At 48.1% G+C, this 20,989-nt stretch overlaps 1 long non-coding RNA gene across 1 annotated transcript in view; it reads left to right on the top strand.

Annotated features, from left to right (window-relative positions):
* Positions 1-20,989, top strand: part of LOC114016506 (uncharacterized) — a 33,810-nt gene that overhangs the window by 1,242 nt on the left and 11,579 nt on the right. The window contains exons 2-3 of the long non-coding RNA XR_003560975.2: positions 18,640-18,706; positions 19,605-19,857. This is a non-coding gene — a long non-coding RNA (uncharacterized LOC114016506). The remainder of the gene's footprint in view (positions 1-18,639; positions 18,707-19,604; positions 19,858-20,989) is intronic.

Genomic DNA, 20,989 nt, shown 5'->3' with positions numbered 1-20,989 from the left:
GCAAGCTCTTTCAGATCCCTTGGTCTCTCTGTACAACCCCATCCCCGAAAGGCCAGCTGTTGCCTCTTGGACACATCAGGCTGTACTGGGCAGTGGGGAACCCAAGGGGACCAGAGCTGTGGCCCCTGCCACCTGCCTCACCAGCACCCAGCCTGTGCCTCGAGCCACCGCAGGGCAGAGGAGAGCCGACCTCAGTAGCGTCAGGGGCCACTGGTTCTCACGCAATGATGCCATGCAGTTGTTTTGGTCCACACTGAGCAGTACCAAAGCCTGCAGACAGCACAAGCGAAAAGTATCTCCATGTTCTTCATATGTTGATTGACCGGTGTTCCTCTGGGACGGATAAAGCTGTCCTGTAGGTCTGGCCTGGACTCTCACCTCCTCTTGGCAGAGGGGAATGGAGCTATCGGTATCTGTTTAGTTTCCAATGACTTCTGAATTTACCTGTATCCTATGGAGGTGGAGCCCTTCGTGCCCCCCCTGATGTTAACTGTGGTAGGACGAAGCATTAGTTTTGCTCCTCTCTACTTCCCGGCAAAGTTTCTGTGTGTGGGCAGAAGGGAAGCAGGTGCAGGGAGTGCTCATCCTTCCTCATGCCCACGCATTGGGGTGCACGCTGCTCCCTCACCCCTGTTATAGGGAGGTGTATGAGCTGGCATCACACGTAGCTCTCCATTTCTGTCCATGGGTCTTCCTAAGAAGAAGGATCTCTCTCTTAGCACTGACTGTAAAAATCGGGAAATGCTGGTGTTTTATAGCTTGGCAGGCATGGAAGCTGGGGCCTGACCGCTGTGCTGTGAGGGGACAGCGTGTCCTCCCTTTCACTGTTTAAAATAGGTTGATTTGAACACTATAACAGATTAAGGCACTGTGGGTGTTTAAACTTTCAGGATGATTGATCACCTCTCGGAGAGAGGCAGATGGCACTGTGATGAGTTCCAGATCCTCTCAATTGAGCATCTCCAGGGAAAGCTTTATGGACCAGGCTGGGGGCAGGGTGCTCTTAATTTAATTATTTCTTAAAAAACAATGTAGGATTTCAAATTAAATCCTCTTGGCTCATAAACAGAAGTCTAAAAATTGACTTCTTTTAAAATAAACTGCCTGAGCCAGTCTAGGACAAGGGCCAGGCAAAAGGGCCTCGGTTCACAGCCCCCTGAAGGCTTTGGGAAGGCTTGGCACGGGTCGGACTTTGTGCCATACTTTCACCTGGGTGCTGCTGTGTGGCCCCTGAAGGGAGCCCAGGTCTCCTCCCAGCCACGTGGCCTTGGATGGTGACCGCTGCCAGCTGCTGGGCTCTGCCAAAAGCATCCGCATTAGTGCCCCTGTTTGGATCACCCTGCTTACAGGCTCCTGATCCCTGGGGTAGGAACGTGCTTTCAGGCCCACTTAAATATTCCAGCAGCTGTACTGGAGCCGTTAGCCCAGTAACCCTGTAACGGGGCTGATGCTCCATGAGCTGTCATTGATCTTCATCAGTGAAAAGCAATAAGCAACTAATGAGCAGAGCTCAGCACTTTCCCAAACACATCCCAATTCTCTGCTAGCCTCAGTTGCCTGAGGAGGGGGAGAATTGATTAGAAAGGGTCATTTGCCTTCTTGCTTTCTGGCATAGGTTTTAACACTTCCAAGCAAGGATGCAGTCAGCATTCCCTTCGTCTGAGGCAGGTTCCCCCCAAGCATCCCCTGTGGCTCGGAGCAGAAGCCTGTATCTCCATGTCAGGGGCTGCATCTCCACGTTCCTGTTGGTCCCCACCATTTGCCAGCGAGGCTGGGAAATCGCACACTGGCTTCAGTTCAGGAACCATTAACTGTGTGGGTGTTAAAGGAGCCGGTTAGTTTTTCGAAGGCAGTTTCGGGGCTTTATGGTGATGTAAAGTTCCTCCGTAAGCCAGTTGGCAGCAGCGCCTGGGTAAAAGCCCGTGCTGCGTCACTCTTCCTTGAAGTGCACTCCCAGCCTGCCCAGGCCCCGGCTCTGTGACTGTTTGGGCCGTCTGGCTTGACTTCTGCAATTAGTTAAAGGTTATTGTAGGTTTAAAATGTTGCCTGCTTTGGCAGTATCTGCAGTCCCTTAAGGCAAAGATGCCTGTTTATTGTTATAACACCGCCTAAGCACAACAGACAAAAAGTCCCTGTAGAAAAGAGTATTTCAGTGAAGTGGATTTTTTTAAAAAAAAAAAGTCTTGGCTGGCCTCTGAAACTCAGATGCCATTGGAAACTAATACTAAGTTTATGGTTTTTTTCCTCCATAAATCAATCTCAGAGCTTTTGTTATTCTGCTCTCATCCTGTGGTATCTCCCCAGCGCTGATAAAGAGCACTTAGATGCCCAAGGGGTGAGCAGAACTGCCGGGGCTGCTGGCGGGTTTCCCAGGAGCTGAGCAAGCCCGTGCTTGGGCGCCAGGCATTGCAGGAGGCCGGCGGTGCTGCCGGCCGGGACGAGGGTCAGCCCGTGCCACCGGGACGATGGTCAGCCCACGCTCCCACAGCCCCCCAGCACGTGGTGGTGCTTTACTGGTGCTGAGGGCTCCACTGCCGCCAGCACGTTGGTTCAGTCGCAGTGCTTCTGCCACCCGAGCAGGCTTGCAAACCAGCTTTGCCAGCACCACGTCGAGCTGGGAGACATGCTGGCAAGTGTGACAAACTGACTTTCCGCTAGCTGCCAGTCGGTCTGCACTGGCATCTATCAGCTGTGTTTTGCGCTTTACCCAAGCATCACTGCTGTCAAGATGGTCTGCTTGGGCTGTCGCTGGAAAACGGAGGGAAAAAAACCTATTAATCTCACTCTCCTGCTAGTCCTGGTTCTCTTTAGCACAGCTGCAGGTGGCCGGGGCGGCACATGCGTGGCGCTGGGGGGTAGCATGGCTTTTCTCCCACAAGGCCAGGAGCTACGCTTGTGGCTTCTTGGCACTTGCAGGAAACGGAGGAGACAGCATCGCTCCCTGTGTGCTGGGGGCTGGCCTGTCACCCAGCCTGCTCGGGGCACCCAGGGGTGCCTGCTTCTGCTGGGGGTCTGCTGGGAGCCACCACTGCATCCCAGACCTGTGGGAACAGCTGCTCTGGGGCTTGGTCCTTTCAAGGCTAAACACCCAGCCACCTGAGAGGCCATCTCCAAGGGGAGGAAATCCCATTGTGGGGTGGGCTTGCTTATGAATTAAAAGAAGCAAGTGCCTTGAAATCCATTTTGGGTTTCTCTTCAGAGGAACTGGAAGATCCAGTGTGAAAATCCCTGTATCCCTCAGTGTGAAGCAAGGGATGGCTGGGAAGCGAGGGCCTGTCTGTTTGGCTGTTTCAAGTGTTTGGATGTCTCTGTTTTTTTATCTGTAAGAGCAACACCACACATATATATATAAAATAGATGGGTTGTTTGGCCTTTTTCCCTCCAGCACCCACCTTTGAAGCTTTCCCTGCACTCTACTTGGGCCGTGCAGAGGAGGAGCCAGCCCAGCGTTACTGTGTGGCTTCATTTCACACACATTGACGTGAAGATGCTAAATGACAGGACAATTCAGCCCACCCCCCACTCACAGATGGGTGGGTGCAGGTGGCAATCCTGCTGCTCTGAGGGAGCAATCACGCTTTGCTGGGCCCCCAAGCATTTGCTCATTTCTGATTACTGTAAGCCAGGTCATCCTGGATCTTTGTAATCATACGGACTAGTTACTGAGGCCTTTTTAATTCTCCAGCTCACTGTAGAAGACATTGATGCATCATTCTGATCCTTTCCTACTATTAACCAGCAGGGTAATCACAAGAGAAATGGAAATATCCCTGTATGGATAATGCCTGACTGTACAGCCTGTGTGCTGCCTGCCCACGGTACCTATTGAAGATTTTCCAGTGATCTGGCACATGATGAACTGGAATGATTTCTGATTTCACTCCTGACCCCCTTCATCATGCATGAATAATTTAGCAAGAATAATGGGCTGGATCATCATGTCTGCTATGATGCACCAGCTAATGAAGTGGCTTATCATCTCTGCAGCTAATAGCACGTCCTGGTGCGAGCAGTGGCTTGAATGTCTTGGCTTTTACTGAGAGCGCTGAAACTTCTGAGTGGATTTATTTCACTTTTCTCCTTGCATTTGATGTGAACTTTATGCTAATGCATTTCAACTCTCTTGATGTTCCTGTCAATATTCCAACTTTCACATCTTTGGCAGTGAGGAGCAAATCAGTTAGGTTCCTCAGACTTCACAGGAGTGATGTTTTCAAAGCAACTGCTTGTAAACTCATTATTCAAGGAAGACTATTAGCAGAATATTCATGATTTAGGTTTATCTTCTCGAAGGAAAACATTCAAGCTTAAATACCTCTGTGTGCTTTATCTGCCATACTTTCCCTTTTGGGTCTCTGTAACTACTATATGAGATTCTAATATTATATAAACCTAAACTTCTTGAAGAAAGAGAGATAGGCGAATTATCTGCTTAAATTCTGAATTGTAGTGGGTTTTTTTTCCTGCTTTTTAAACAGCAACTGTGGCTATGATCTTTTCTGAGGATGAGGTTTTAATAGCAGTGTATATTATACCAATGTTTTCCTAAAAGCATGAACTGGAATTTACACTTAAATTATCATTTGATTAAAAGTGGGATTATGTGAACTCACAGTAATGATCTTTCAGCGAGGGTAATTTCTCTCTCATCTCTCTGAGGGAAAGTTGGGAGGAACCATCCTAGAATAAGCAAGGTCACAGTGTTATTGTAAACCTCCCATGGTTTCCAGAAGAACTTGAGACAATATTTATTGGAAATATAGTGCTGATACATGCCTATAAAGCTAGAGTGCATCCATTACCCTTACTTATGGCGAGCTGCAAAAATCCCTTTAGACCTCTTTTTGGTAAAGGTGAGTCTGAATATTGTGACTTATTTTTTTTAAGACTTTTTATGGGGGTTTAAAGATTTTTAAACCCTTCTACCAGCACTGCTGGGCAGCAGAGGGCAGGTTCCCCTGCAGCCTCCTGCTCAGCAAAGCCCACCACTCCGCTGCTTTCTCTGTGCAGTTTCAGGAAGAATCTGTATCTGTTGCCCCTCTGGGTGTGCAGTTTGCCAGCACTGTGCTGCAGCCCCCAGCCCTGGACGTGATGTTGTGGAGCCTGTCGAGCCACTTGAACCAGAAATAGCTGCTCTGCCTTCTTTGGCCTCTCTGGCTTTAGAGAAAAGTTGCTTTTCTCCAGGTCTAGCTGCCATCTTCAGAGCCTCCTCCCTGCCTGAGAAGACCCTGTAGGTAAACGCGCCTCTGGTATTTCCCCTCTCATTAATATATGGATGCCTTGTGTGCCCCAGGCTATCAAAGCAGAGCTTCACTACTTTGTGCTGGGGAATTATGGAATCTTTTGCCATTGTGCACGCTGTGCCTGAGATTCCATCGGGTATCTCTGTCCCACATGCTGTTAATTGACCATGGGACCAGTTGGCATTTTGCAGGCAGCTGGGGGGTGACTACCCTTGCAGCTTGTCGTTCACAGCTCACTGGCTTGTGCTAGGGATGTAGCTTGTTGCCAACATAGAAACTTCTCTGGAAAGAGTTTGGCAGGTTATGTCCTTTGAGAATTATGGCTGTGCCGTGGGCTTTGTAATAAATTAACTTTGATACAAATATTATTTTATTAAGTTTGATGGGAGAACTAAACAAAATGTTTTTGGGGTAGTTATGTCAGCGTTAAGCTGCTTTCCCATGTTAATACCCCATAAATAAAAACCTGACAACATATTCTTTGTTCAGAACCATACACAGACTGTTGCACAATATCCTTGCTTACTGCAGATGGGCTTTATTTTCTATGACTTGCGACTCACCATGGTTGGAGCATGAGCAGCCAGGAGCTGGGTCTGAGCAGAAAACAGCCCCACGGGAGGGGGCGAGCCCAGTGGCTGCAGTGGGGCTGGGACAGAAGCAGGGTGGCCATGGTGGCCAGGGAGGGGTGTGCTGGCTCTGCTGGTGGTCGCCGTTGTGGGTACATGGTGGGAGCCATGCCCTGAGGGACGGGGAGCAGCTCCCTGCGAAGGTGCTCCTGCACACGCCCAGCAGCTGATGGTGTGCGGTGGGAATGGCTGGCCCTGCGGTGCTTCCTATGTCAGTCACAGCTGTCGGTGTAGGCTGGGGGTCGGTGAGAACTCAGGAGGGAGGGGACACCTCTGTGCCCTTGCCAGCTGACCACCAGCCCTTTGCTGTATTGCAGTACCGGTCTGCTGGTGTGCCTCGGGTCCCTGGGGCTTGCTGGCCAGAGCTACATCCATCTCCTTGCTGCAGCGGGTGCTCATGCGGGCTGGTTGTGCCATGCCACCCCCCCGCTCTGCCCTGTGGCACACACCCTGGCACCACAGCCCCCTTCCAGCTCTGCTGAGCTGACGGCTGCTGGCTCATGGGGCTGATCCTGTAACGCTGAAGCTCAAAAGGAACAATTTGACTGCCAGCATTTAGATGCAGGAGAGACCCCTAGTCTTCGCAAGTTCTGAGCAGCAGCAGCCAACGATGGCTGCAGAGTGGGGCCCTGGGAAACAGCTAGCTGACGGGGACATGCTGCTGGCATGAACCTCCTTGCCCTGGCGCTTTAGGGCCAGTGATTTCCAGATTTATGCTGGGGTGTCCCCAGAGTTAAACCACGTGCGTGGAGCTGCTCTTGCAGGCAGGCAGCAGGTTTTGCTCACAGTAAGTCTGTCTGCGTAAAGCTCCTTAAGTCTGTTAGTCAAATTATTTCCATAGTCAGCATAAAAGCACTGAAGCCATGTAAGCACACTCGGGCGTTAGAGGCAACCCTAGGACCTTGCGCAGGCTGTGACCTCAGATGTCACTGGGGTTTTCAGCTCATTTCTTGTGCTTCAAGTAAATGCCAGAGAGTTGAGGGACATGGACAAAGTGCAGGAGGATACCCAAATGAGCTGCCATCACCTGTGCGGTGAAGCCTTACACAGGCAGCGGGACCTTGCTGTGCTTGCAGGATAGCACGGCTCTGATGAAGGGATGGGTTGCTCCCTTTGCTGGCTGCTGGGCTGCTTGCCTGGAGATTGTTAACGTCCTTCAAGCGAAAGTCTAACAAAGCTGCCCTCCCTGCTCAAAAGATCCCAGTTTGTCGCTGCTGGCAGCATGCTGCTTCTAACGGGAGCTGGTGATGCCAAGCACCGGCAGATCTCATGGCAGTGCAGATGGAAAATCCAACGGGGGGGTGAGCACGTGCTCTGTGCCTCGCTCTCCAGCTCCAAGCTGATGTGATTCAGCTGCCAGTGCCAGGCAGAAGCCAGGGAGAGCCTGTGGCTCGGAGGAGGCTGAGCCGAGTTTCCACAGGAGGGGTCCAGCAGGCTGTCCTCCAGCTCCTGGCACCGCAGAGGCTCCCCAGTTCCCACTAACCTTCCCGTGGTGTTGCTCATGTGCTACCCCAGCCCCACAGCCTGAAATGCAGTTTGTATGCTCTGCATATTTTGCTTCTTCCCACCATCCTTCAGCTAGTCCTGGAGCAAGCAGTAGCAGAAGGCTCCCAGTGTTTCTCCCGTGGGCAGCGGCCGGGAGCGATGGGATGCGTGCTTCTCCCTCAGATGTCACAGGCAGCTGTGAGACAGCCAGCTTCAGGAACTGGCTCTGTCTTTGGGGAGATACGCAGTGATGATGGCTCCGTCCAACCCTGCTCGTCCCAGCTGATATCCCTGTGCTGTGCTGCTTTCCTTCTTATCTCTGCATCCCAGATTTCTCCTCCTAGCTCCCTGTCTCTCCCGGTTTCACACCCCGTCCTGCAGTCGGGAGCCAGCTGCAGCAGTGTGACCGGGCTCCTTTCTGCAGAGGTGTAGGACGTGCTCTGCTTGAAGCGGCTTCTTGCAGAAACACTGAAGGCTGCTGAGACCACCCCTCCAGGATGTCAAAATGCTGCTCAGCATCCCGATAAACCACTGTAATAAGTGAGCCAAAATGAGGAATTTTCCTTTTCCTTCCCATTCCTGGTACAAACATTCCCACTAAAACCTTCATGAAAAGCTCAGCCTCAGGGAAACACCTGGCTTGGGGAAAAAAAAATCTTGATGTGACTGGTTTCAGTTGCTCAGCTTTGCAAGCACCTCAAAAGGAAAGGTTTGGAGGCAGAAAGTGCTAGGCAGTTGGTGGCTGCAGCTACCCACAGCACCTGGGAGTGATGGGGAAGCAGCTGCCGGCTGCACTGTGCTGCTTGCATGGCAGCAACGGCCGAGGCCAACAGCAGAGCTCCCCCCTGACCTCCTCAGGAATTAGACTGAAGTCAAATGCTATTAAGTTTCCCTTTCTAATTTTTGCTTTTCAGGGGGCACACACAAATAAGCGTTTAGCATACAGTGTGCAGAGCTTTTAGTGCCTTTTGAAAGATTTCTTTAATACCAAGCCTGACTGGAAGTAGGTCAAGTGAAAAATGAGTAAATTACACTTGTAAAAATGCATTAGGAGCTGAGGTGTGCATATATCTAGCTGTCATTTAGCAGAGGTCCTAACAAATTAGAAATTAAAGTTTTAGATAGAAAAGTTTTCCTGGCTACAGTAGGTGAAGCAGCCTCTGCTGCTGGGCTCTTTGCCTGCCCTGGTGTTGCTCTTCCACCTCACTTGGAGACCTGTGGGAGCAGTGTGTGGGGCAGCTCATGACATGGCTTTCTGTGCCAGATGTCCCTCTTTTTTGCTTTTAAGGTTGGATGATTCTATAAAAACTTGTTTCTTGGTGCACTCCTTATAAAAAGGACTAATGATGCTACCACTAGCAAAGCCCTGTTGAGGGATGAGTGCTGGCACTCTTCTGAAAATCAAAACCTGCAGCTTATGTTGAATGGAATTTAGGCATCACCAGCGTTTTGAAGGTGGAATCCTTCCAAATGTTTCCAACCTCGGTCACTAAAAAGCCAAACTCTAACTTGTGACTCTTGCTCTTTTTCTTAATGGTAGGGCGAGTGGGAAGGGGCTCATGGAAATACAGTTTCAGCAATGTAAATGTAACTCTTGTTTTATTTTCTTTTTAAAGAAAAAAACCCAAAACACATGAAAACCCACCCTGTTAAAACTATAGTCTGAGCATGCTCATCCAGAAACACCAGCAAATCTGTTTCTCAAAGGACGTTCTTTAGTCTCTAACAAACACATTAAATACCAAGTCTCCAAGAAAAAGCAAAGCAGTTTAATGTAAATATGTTGGGTGAACTGTGATAACAAATACTTTGAAATAAGCATTTTTTTGAAATAAGTATTGTTTTCTTGTCCTCAGGCTTATAGTTCCTGGGCCAAGCACCCTCAAACTGCAGAAAACCAAGAGTTTTTTTCCTCTCCCTCTCCTCTCACCTAATTTGAACATTGTTCTCTTTCCCTCAGTGTGGTGGTTCTCCTGCTGTCTGCCAGGCATGCCTCCTCCTCCAAACATGTGATGTATTTAAAAACAAATGTCTGTTGTGCCCTGGCACCTATGCTCATCCAGCTCTCAGATTCATTTGAAGGGTAAGAAGCACCTGATTTTCTTTAAAAGGTAGCAGGACTAGCAGTCAAGAAAATAGCTTTAAAATGCACCTCCCTTCAAACACCGTTCTGGGTGCTTGTTTTACCAACCGTACACATCCTCAGATAGCCAGGTAGGGGATTTCCTTCAGCCTGGGCTGCTGAAATCAGGTAGATGAGCAAGTTTAATAAGCGCTCATCTGTACTGCAGATATACAGTAAGCACTGTTGCTGGGGTGTCCCAAGTGTGGCCAAGGGCCGTTGGAAAGGAAGACTTTTAATTGCTATCCAAGTTCATCCGATACCTTTTTCACCAGCAGTAATGGTATGTAAGCCTGGAAAGCTTCTGTTTAGTTCTTCATTGCTGCTAGAGCTTCCGTATGCTTGCAGGGTGAGAAATTTCACCCCGGTACCACAGAAGGCAATGTGAAAAACCCACACTGCTGTGTTAAGTCCTCTTGTAAAGCAGAACCATGATTTAAAATGTTAAGAGGCTTCTTCCTTGTCTGTCTTCATCTCCTCCTCCCTTTCCCCAGCTGTTTGTTCTGCAGTGAGTTTGTCACCCTCCTTCTCGCCGCATCGATTTCTAACGCAGGGCTGCAGGGTGATGCACCGCTGCAGTCGTCTTTCTGATCAAGGGGGAAGTGTTTAGCTGAGTTTTGCTCACAACAGCCTAAAAGAGAAGCATACACGAATACTGCAAAGTTGTTTACAAGCGCAGCCGGGCTCCTGGATGTAGCATCCCTATGACCCTGAAGAGCAGGAGCTGCTTGCTTTGCCGGAGCGATGGTTTGTGTGCTCTTTGGAGTCCCGAGTGCTAAATGTATGATAGTCAGCACCCGAGTGAGGAAACCCAATTACAGCTGCAGAGATTAATGTCCTGCCAGCTCATGGGATTGCTGTGCTTTGTAACCGTGACCCACATGAGGCAATGAGGCCTTGTAATGAAGCTCAGTTGCTTACCAACACCCTGCTGTCACCTGTTCTCTGACGCAAGCTGCATTTTTCAGCAGAAGCTTCTACTTTCACTGTCTTGGGACCTTGGTCTGAACTTCCAAAATACCTTCTTGTGCCTGAACCTAGGGTTTGTATTTGTTTATTTCATAGCTTTAGGGACCCCCCCTGGTTTTGTGAGGGTGAGGGAGTACCCTGCACAGTTGTGTTGTACTGGCTGTCGAGCCTATATCTTTGATTTTCCACAAAACCATTGAAAACAAAATGACAGTAATTCTATTCCAGGTTAAATGCTGTCTTAAATGCAGGGAGGGAATTACAGGTGTAGACAGCTAGCAGTTTGATTGTATTTTAAGTGCATTTTCTCCCACTTTTAAATCTTTTATTAAATACCGTGTAGGTATTTCTATATCTCTTCTTGTTTTCATGCCAAAACATGTATTTTGAGGCATTACTGTATGCACTACTGAGACAAAGAAGAGACAGGTAAGACTGTGTTATGATGCAGAAACACTTCTGCATCCTTAACACCACCAGCAGAAGCCAAGGCCTCACGGAGGGTCCAGTTCTGAGCGAACTCGGCACATTCCTGCTGGGGCTGGAAGGGAGGCACGTTGCAATGGGGTTAAGACAGGGCTGTGTACCAAGTCACACACGTGTTGCCAGTGGGTGTTCATCCTTGCTTTAACTGGGGTTTTCAGCCTTGTTAATGGAAAGTGCACTGAGTATTATGAGCGTGTAGGAAGAAATAAACCCCTGCCCAGGAGCTTTGCTGGGGCCTGAGCTGCAGGAGGTGGCTTTGGCCAATTTATGGAGAGAGGTAAATGAATGGGAATATTCTCCGACTTGCAAAGGCTTTGCCACAGGAATCCCTCACAGGTCTGCAGCTCTTTGGCAGCATACAGAGAGTCTTCAATCCGTAGACATATATGTGGCAGATGGCCGTGCTTGTGCATTCAAGGCATCTTTCAAAATCACTGCAATGATTAAGACTTTAGCTGATGGTTTCCATATTCCTGTGTCCTGGTGGGTCCTGCCTGTATAATGGAACAGGATTGTCCTGGGGAAGATCGAGATAATGGCGAATGAAAAAGCAGTTTTGGTGGAATACAGCAGAACACCTGTCTGGAAAGATAAGCAGTTCTGCAGCAATCAACAGGGTCAGGCTTGTGTACCAGTGACATGTCAAGTGCAGGGCTACGGTCTTCTGGTTTCATTTTGTTTTAAGCTTTTAAAATTGCGACTTTCCATCTCCTCAGCAGCTGTAGACTAGCACAGCTCCACTGATTACCATGGACCTCTGCTGATCTGAAGCGATTGCATGTCGTTTTGCTGAGGAAGACAAGGGCAAGTGCCGCAGGGGCACCAGGAGCGTGGTGATGGTCAGCGAGACCCCAGCCCTGGTCTGCAGCCCTGTCCCCCTGCCTCGCTGCCTGGCTCTGCCCCGTGCAGCTGGGGCTGGCCTGATAGTTTGCTGGGAAAGTTATTTGTTTCCCTCTGAACAGGGATCAAGGCATGGTGGTGCGGTGCTGATGGCACTCTGGATGAGGACTGGTCTCTGTTTGCCTGTTTCTTTTTAACAGTCGACACTCAGAGCCTGTTCACAGTTTCAAAGGAGCAGAGACAGGCATGAAACCCATGGGAGCAGCTTTCTTTTGTGTGTGCCAGTTGCTTATTATTATTATACGTTTTGTCACTTGAATTATGCATAATCAGAAATCAGAGCCAAGCAAAATCAGGATATATTACCACAAACAAAATAAATGGAATATTTGTCTTTGTGTTCTTTTAGTTAACCGTTTTGCATGAGGTATTTCAACAGAGCAATTTATTCTCTTCGGTTACTCAGTATAACTCTATTGGCAAAGGCTGGGGTAATGATGGTTAATGATGGGTAAATTACTGTCCAAGCTGGTGAATCCCACATGTTTTTGTTACCTATTAAAATTTATCTGTTGAATATTCCTCCACAGGGGACAACTGGCCCTTCAGATTCAGAATCAACCATCTTGTGTCTATTATCAGCAGAGGCTGCGCTCTACTTAAAATCTAACATTCCAAATGTCACTTCCAGATGATCCAAAGAGAAGCGCTTGCAGATGCCCGAGTTGAGGAAAACAGCAAGGGAAAGGGCATTACATGCGTCCATCTCATCAGGAAGTTTTGTCACATTGCCAAAATCTGAAAACATTTGAGTTGCCAAGCGCAGTTTCTCTCGCCCTCTAAAGCAGTTCAGTATGCCATGCAGGAAAGCAGTCTGAACAGCAGTGTCCTTGAAGGAGCTAGTACGGCTCACTTATTTTTAATTGAAAATAACGAACCAGATGTTCAGCATATACTGGGAAACTCGAAACACATGCCTACTGCTGCAGGGCCAGACCTTCACTGATGGAGTGGGACCACGTGTGGCCTGGGGCACTTTTCTCCCCTGGAGCTGCTGGGTGTCTCCCTCCCCTCCCTGCCTGTTGTCCTCGGCCCACGGTAGGGCTGGGTGTTTGTGCTCCCAGCCTTTCCCTACTGTCCCTACACCATCCCGCACAGCGTCACCGCCACCGCTGACCCTAAGCGCAGCACCAGGGTGACTCAGCTCTTCTGAGGGCAGCTCCTCCTGCCCCCCTCCTCTCCGTGCCTGACCTCACATACACTCAGATGCGCTTGGCTGTTGCATTTTATGCTTATTTGGAGTCAGAAAAAGCCTAAGTGGAAAAATAGCCGCTGTAACAAGTTACCTGACTTGTCCCTTTCTGTGTGGCTTGGCTGCCGCCCCAGCTCTCGGAGTAGTGCTCAGCAGTCCCCGAGCCTCCCAGGCTCTGGCATCTGGTCGGCTTTCAACGGGAGCAAAAGCCAGCCATTTACAGAGAGGAACGGGTGTTTGTGGGAGATGTTTGCATGTGGTAATGTGCTCAATGGCTCTCAGTCTAAGTATTGAAAAATGCAAAACACCCTGGAAAAACTGCTGGCCTTTGGTACTTAACTCTTTGGTGATCGTGTAACAAGCAGCTAATAACTGTAGTAATTTGGTCAGAAGTACAACTGGCACACCACAAAAACAAAATTCATTTGTTTCCTCTTTTACTGCTTACTTAAGAGAGAAGTTAAATCTGACTTCCCAGCTTGTTCAGAAAACCTTTGTAGACTTCTTTCCTGGTCTGCATAAGAGATATTGCTATTTACTACACTTTTTTTTTTACTCTATTTCAGGACATCCTAGAACTTCTTGATTTACCATGAGTCATTAGGAAGTTACCAGTTTTTAGGTCCTAGCAAAGATTAGTCAAGAGACTGTTTCACAGCACGCCGCATTAGCTTGCTCCATCACGTGCTGTACCTGAGAACCACTTGTGGTGAGATTTATGTCAGGTGACGGTATCTCCTGTTCGCAACCCAAAAGTGGTCCACAGATTTGTGTCACCAAGGAAGGGTGAGAGAAGAGCTGAGAAATGGCCATAACATCTCTATGGCTGAGGTCTGGTGGCAAGCCAGGCCGTGGCTGGGGGGAGGGGGCTGGCGGCAGCCTTCCCACCACCTGCATCGCCAGGCAGTGGCAGCGGGGGAACCTGGAGCATGGAGGTTAGGTTAGAACCAAAACATCTGTGAGAATGTCAAGGCCCAACTAGCAATATCAATTTTGGTAAATGATTTTTATGCACAAACACATGTATAATAACGTATATTGTGAAAACATGTTATACATTCCAGCGTACATACAGGGCGTGTGTACCACTAACACCTTAGCCCTAGTCTTCTGTGTGAAAATGCACAAGCTCCTCTGTGAATTTCAGTTGATCTTTAGTCCTTCTTCTAGCAATCAAGTATATTGTTTAAATTTTTTTGGACAATACACAGATCACTGACGGGCACTTCATTAAGATAGCTAAATCCATCCTTGCAGGCTTCATCTCTAATTTTATAATGTGGTTTTCTTTGTCAGATGACTATGTTTTTTCCTAACTCTTTCAACAAAAGTATCCAGCATGATTCAGGTTTATTCTTTTATCAATCGTACGTGTTGTGCATTCAAAATAACCAACTCTGTCATCTGGAGAGCTGTACAGTGCTCCTGAAGCAGCAGGTGAGATGCTTTAATCTGAGATACCCATTACAAAGCTGGTGCAATCAGTCCGTCTGACTCCTTAAGACTTACACTGGGGGTTTTTCCCCCCGCTCCGTGACTAGGAGTGACTTATTGACTGCAGCATCCCTGAATTGCTCTGGAGAAGCAGCCTGCTTACTTGTGATACTTGCCCCACTTCTGTCTCTGTTGCAGGGCGAGTGATGGGCCTGCCCTGCTTCCCCTGAGGCTGGCTGGGAGGGCAGGGAAGGTGCGGGGCTGCTGCTCCCTCCCCTCGGGATTGCCCTGTGCCAGCCTCACCACTGAAGAGCTGTCGGAAGCAACTTGTTGAAGAGGTGCTGCACTTTTGGTCAGTCTCTTGGCGCTCAGAGAGCCAAAGCTTTTTGCTGCTGTTTTTTTAACCATGTTTTACTTTCCTCCCTGTGCACTCTTTCCTTTTGCGAGCTCAAAAGCAGAAACATTCAGAAGCAGCTGGGGCTGCTGGGTGAGAAGAAAACCATATCAGCAGTTGATTTGAATGGGAGTAACAGAGTTGTAGATGGGAGGTCAAGGCTATGGTACATCATGTCTAACCAGCCTGTTTACCTTCTATAGTTCTTTCAAAATGTTTCTTCACTTTTTTTTTTTTTAAAGTGGAAAATCTGGGGGTGGTTCTTTCCCTTCTGCTTGTAACCTCTGGATTTAGTTAAACCCACAAAAATGCTGAGAGAAATTGCTTAATCTCACTGAAGTCTGTCATCATCTTTCAGCTCGATATAAATTTTTGTTTGATTTTTGAGGAAACTGTCATTTCAAGTGTTTCAGGCCATGACAGAAGATGGTATCTGTATGTGTTACGGAAAGGTTTTTAGTAAGTACAACTAACATATTGCAAAACCAATGTTCTGCACGTTCTGTTTTTAGAGGTAGGTCGAGGAAATGTCCTAGAGAGTCAGGCTGAGCAGGCTCTGTGTGCTACACTCGAGCTAGCACAGCTAGCCACACGTGTTTCACCACACGTAACTACTAACAATACATATCTGTGAGGGTTTTGCTTTCTGCTGTTTTATGCTTTTATATGTCAAAGACCTTGCTTTTAGCACAAACCTGAGCTTCCAGGCTTTATGGCATTGCTGTAGCCTGCTCCAAAGCAGATACTTACGATGTTCTCCCTTGTTACTGCTTCTAAAATCACCTTTTTTTTGAAAAATACATGTTGTGTTCTGGGTGATTACAAGTTGGATAATTATGTGTCTACACACTTGGCAGAATAAAATAGATTTATTGATGTATATAGCCCCTGGCTTCCCAGGGGAGTTATCGGTAGGAACCCTTTTTTTGGCCAGAATGTCTATGACTCAGCATCCATCACTGATCTCTGAAATTCATCACTACATCTGTCAAACGTTCAAGTTTTTTTCCATCTTACAAGTTTCCTAAACTGTTGTTGTATAAACAGCCTTTTAATTACATCTTTCTTATAAGTCTGTCAATTTACTAGAAGGACACTCTGTACTATCTGAATGAGCTATCACTCCTTCCCTTTGCCTTCCATCCTTCTAAAAAATCTGCTCGTAACTGTGGCAGGTATTTGTGTTCAAGTCATTACCTGATCTAGAAAAATGAGATCTTCTTGTACAAAGCACTTATGTCCTGTATTTCAGACTTATGGCTGACACTGAACTGAACTTGCTGTTGAACTCTCTGTCTAGCAGCCTGAAAACATCTGGTCTCTTGTGACTGAATTGAATAAGCAGCAAAACGCAGTAATTCTTTTTTTATTATTTTTTCTTGACAAGTTTTAGCACAAATTCTAAGAAACTTCTGTACCTTTCATATTCTGAATGGGGTCATGAACCTTCCTTGGCTATAAATGTGCACCTGCTCTTCCACCTTGCAGAGCAGAACAGCAATAAGCTGTATTTAATCACTACCTGTGAGCATGCCCCCCATGAAAATGGCCTTGCGGGGGACTCTCAGCTGGCTGCAGCCCCCAGTTGAAGTGGAAAGCATCTCCCCTCCATCGTAGGGCTGTGTGGTTAGGCAATAGGGGCATGGGGGAAGTGAGAAGCAAGTAGTAGACTTTGGGTTGGAAGAGCATAGGAACTAGAGCACCATCAGCTTGCTTGAAAAGGTGTGTGATCAAAGGCTGGCATCCCCCCCGTGTTGTCTGTGTCTCAGGGCTGCTGGGCAGTAGGTAAAGATTGGGCTTTTCTGCCTGGTGCTACAAGTATGAAATGACTCCTCATTGTGTCCCTGTACTACTTCTTGGCTGATTTTCTGTTGGCTGCGAGTGTTGTGGGGATTCACTGGGGGCTTTGCAGCACTGAGGTGTTCCAAAACAACTGCAGAAGGTGTTCCCTACAGCTCAGAGGAGCTGTGTAACAGCATACAGCTGGAATATTTTGCCTTAGTAGGAATCATACACCTGGGTCAGAACAGATAAACCAGACTTGATCCCGTGGGCAAGCAGAAGGCTCCCAGCATCACCCCCACTACGCCCCACTTAGAGGTTTGAATAGCAATGAAGTGCTGTTGTACAAATGCCCTTTTGCAGGACAAATAAATGAAGTTTCTGTATAAAGGAGTAACATAAAGCTAAAGCCCTACTGATTCCTCTTGAAAATTCCATAGGAAGACCAACTGCGGCCAGCTCTTAAAACTAACTTCATTTACAGCATCTTATAAAATTATGTGATAGATGAGGAACATGTGTCCCTTTTTCCTGTTTTATTCTGCCCTACTTTAGCTCCTTTCTTTCACAAAGCCTGTCTTAGCTTGATGTAAGGGCTCCTTCTCAAATCTGCATTGTTTCCACCCTAGTTAAGTGTGGAGAAAATATTGCTCAACACAGCCTAAAAAAATGAGCGTAAGAAAAGACTCATCTGGATAATTTTTGATTAATTGGTTTTTTTCTTTCCCTCTCTTTCTTTTTTTTTTTTAATTTTATTAACTGAACTAAAGTGGTCCCAACTTGTATAAGCTCTTCTGAAAAAATGCAGCCAGCACGAAATGTGATAGCTGGGAAACACCCACTGCAAGGCTGATGGTGCTGATGGTAAAAGCCTGGCAGAAGCCAACACCAACGTGCTATTGGTATTTGTAGAGGGAGTGCTTCTCACCCCGCTCAGCAGTCAGAATTAGCTCCTGTGCTCCTTCCTGGTGATGTCTGCCTCATGCCAGCTGTAAAGGCAGGATGCTGGGTGGCAGAAGCTAAGGCAAAATGTACTTTTGGGGGCTTTGGTGTCTGAGGCTGAGAAAAAAACACCATGACACAACGAATCCACTGAGTCATCTGCCCGGGGAACAGTGTGCTCTGTCACTGGCTTCTGGAAATTTTTATAGCTGTTAATTTCCCAGGACAATCCCCCGTAGCAGTTCATTTGCCCCAAAAGGAATCATTTGCTGTAAATTCAGGCAGAAGATGAACAGCTTGTATTTCGAATCAGCAGGACCAGAGTGATGACTCGGAGGAGCAGCCCGAGGCCCCTGGGGCTGGGTGCAAGGGCAGCGCAGTGGGGACCGAGACCATCCCACTGTCTGGGGACAGATGCTGCAGCTCGGTGAGGCCATTAGTCCTCGTGGCATCTTCCCGGCTTCCCAGCAGGCTGCATTTAGCTGGTGTGGAGAAATGAGCAACTGGGCACCGTGCACCCCTTCTGACAACCAGATAAGGAACCAAAACTTGAAGCTGCTGCCATCAGGTTTTGGTGGGCTCCAGCTGCACTGCTGAGGGCGAGTGTCCACCTTCAGGGCCTCAGCAGCTGGCTCCAAACTGGGCTCATCCAAAGCTCTGCTCCCGCTAAGAGAGCATGGATCAGCTTCAAGGCTTTGTGCACCAAGGAGGTCTTTAGCAGGAAGGAAATGAAGGGGGAAACAAAACTCAGGCTTTCAGAGCAGCTGAAAAATCCCCATGATCCAAGCGCCAGCATTAGTTGTGCCGCCGCAGTGAATAGGAGGAAGGAGGGATCATTTCCTCGGGCCTCCTTTTGTGCCTGTTAAATCATTAATGCCGCTCTAGGTCTCTATGACTCCTTTAAGCTTGAGCACCTGGAAAGCTCTGGGTTGCATGTAGGCCAAAGAAAACATGTTTTTGCTATTAAAAGCTCTCTTATTTTGTCTCGTCAGCCTATGCATTTCTTGCAGACCATGCTAACGTGCGCAAAAGTGAATTTCTCTTTTCTCTCTTCTCCTTAGATGCAGCTATTTCATTGGAGAACACCCGACCTCACTGGAGAGAAATGTCCCATTCAGGGTACGGAAGGTAAAAAAATCTCATTTAGTTTATTGCAGCTCGTGTCACGTCCTGGAACAACGACACCCCTGAGACAGCACTGATGTACAGCTCTGGGTGGCTGCAGATTTCCCCACCAGACCTGGCCCCCCCAGTGGGGCCATCAGGACCTGATGCTGGGAATCCCCAGCAAAATTTCTGAGCTGACAGTAAGAAGACAGATGCCACTGTGGGGAGAGAACTGCTCTGTTACGAGATGACAGGAAGGAAACCTCAGGTTACTGCCAATAATACAAGGACAGTACTTTTTCATGATGAACTGAAGTACAGGTGGGGCCAAGAACAAGTCCATCCTTTTTTTACCCCCAGTGTTACTTCAAAGAGCACTTGTAAAAGATACGTTCTTCCCCAGAGTTTGTTTTTCCATAATTTAGAGGAATTTGTAACAGGGAAAGATGACCCTGATCCAACTGGTTAATTGAAGGATGTTCTCTCTGTAAACCTGTTCTAGTAAGATGCCAAGAAGGTGACTTACAAGCAGGTGAAGGCTGTTGGGTGCTGTGCTGCTGTCGGTGCACTCCTTTGCGTAGTTCCACACTTGTCCTTCACTGAGATGCCGGTAACAGAGCCAGGGTTCTGCTGGCAGAGCCTGTGCCCCAGCTAACCCCCTAGCATTTTATGCAAGGTGAATCTTTATCTTTGCCTTTGGGGATTGATTGGGTTTTTTTATTTCTATGGTTTAAGAGTTAATACTCTGTTTCTGTTTAATATTGGTGAATTAGCAGTACAGTAAGGAAATAACTTGGTAAATTAGCTCTTTCAAACTGATGTGATCCAGAATTACATACACAGTGTAAGGACTTGATTTCCAAATGCTCTGGAATGCATGTCAGCCCCGTTTTTCCTTATCCTTTCTGTGTGTGACTAGCCTTTGCCATCCAAATCCGAAAGCTGTAGCTGGAGACTAGCCGGAGCAGTGGCGTGGGGCAGGCGGAGGCGGCTGAGCCAGCCCAGCAGCCAGGCTGCGGAAGGAGAGGAAGGACCTGCAGGGCACGCCATGATCAGTGCTGGAAGGGAAGGGAAGGAACCTGAAGCTTCTCCATGATGAGCATGGTCTTGGGTAGCCTGTGCACAGGAGTGATGCCGCATTTTCCCAGTGACCTTGGGAGCTGGATGTAGTGGTAAGGGCGGCAAGAGTTTGGAACAATAACTGCTAATGCACTACAAAGGGGGGTGGGCTATGTAAACAAACTGCTATGATTAGATTTTACTTGGTTCAAAGAAAATATTCCCATTCCTTTTAAGTTTCTGGTAACATCTGGGCCATCTGCAGGCTCCGTGGCAGGTGATGTTTGCCAGCATCCTCCCCTCGCCTGTATCCTCTTGCCTGTGTTTATGGCAGAAGAGAAAGATGTTAAGGAGAGAACCAGCCTTTAAAAAACCTATATCTCCAGGTCTTTTATTCCCATACCCCCGACAGGAATATTTTCTAGGCTTTTCAGGTGTACAGCTGTGGTAAATAGCCCTCGCTACCCCAGCTGTTGATTTAGCAAGCTAAATCTGCTCATTTCCCTTAGCCCCTGGAAAGCTCACGCCGAGGGCTCTCGGTGCAGTGCTGGGACTGGGAAGAAGCTATCCGTCTTTTGATTATTGTTTTCTCCTGCGGTGTTTCAGCTGGGAACAGTCTTGTCCTGCTCTCCTAAACAGGGAGGACTTGTGGTTTTCCTGCATGCTTGATGAAAAGCAAAATCTGCCTGGCATCTCTGGGGGAGCTGGGGGGCAGCCGCAGTGGTCAGAGGAGGGAAACCCAGATTTCCCCACTTAGCCAAAACCAGAGCTAATTGTAGGAAAAGGCAAGGTCCGGGGGGTGGGCGGGGGGAAGCGTGCCATGCTGCTGCACCCCAGCCAGCCCTGACGTGCTGGGGTGGGCAAGGCTTTTGGAGCACTTGTGGCTCCCTGGTGCCCAGCTGGGAGAGGCTCAGGGAACACGGATCCGACAGCCTTCCCGTGCCACTTCCCTGGGACTGCAGGCAGAGCCTCTGTCTTGGGAACGGCTGTAGCACGGAGTTACTGCAGGGCTTAGGAGTGCTTGCCACGGCTCGCGCTCCCAGCTGCACCTGCTGCTGTCAAAGAGGAATAAAGAGAGATGGTTCCTGCCCCCAAAAGAGTGAACCTTTATAGTTTTGGGGGATTTTATCTGATTAATGGAGCTGTTCCTGCATTTATTCCTACAGGGTCAGACCATTTGTTTTCATGGGGTGTGCTAATATATTTTTTATTTTTTCTTAGCCATTGCTTTTTTAAAAAAAATAT

This window comes from Falco cherrug, chromosome 11, assembly GCF_023634085.1.
Source record: "Falco cherrug isolate bFalChe1 chromosome 11, bFalChe1.pri, whole genome shotgun sequence".
Taxonomy (NCBI): Eukaryota; Metazoa; Chordata; class Aves; order Falconiformes; family Falconidae; genus Falco; species Falco cherrug.
This window is presented reverse-complemented; position numbering and strand designations above follow the sequence as displayed.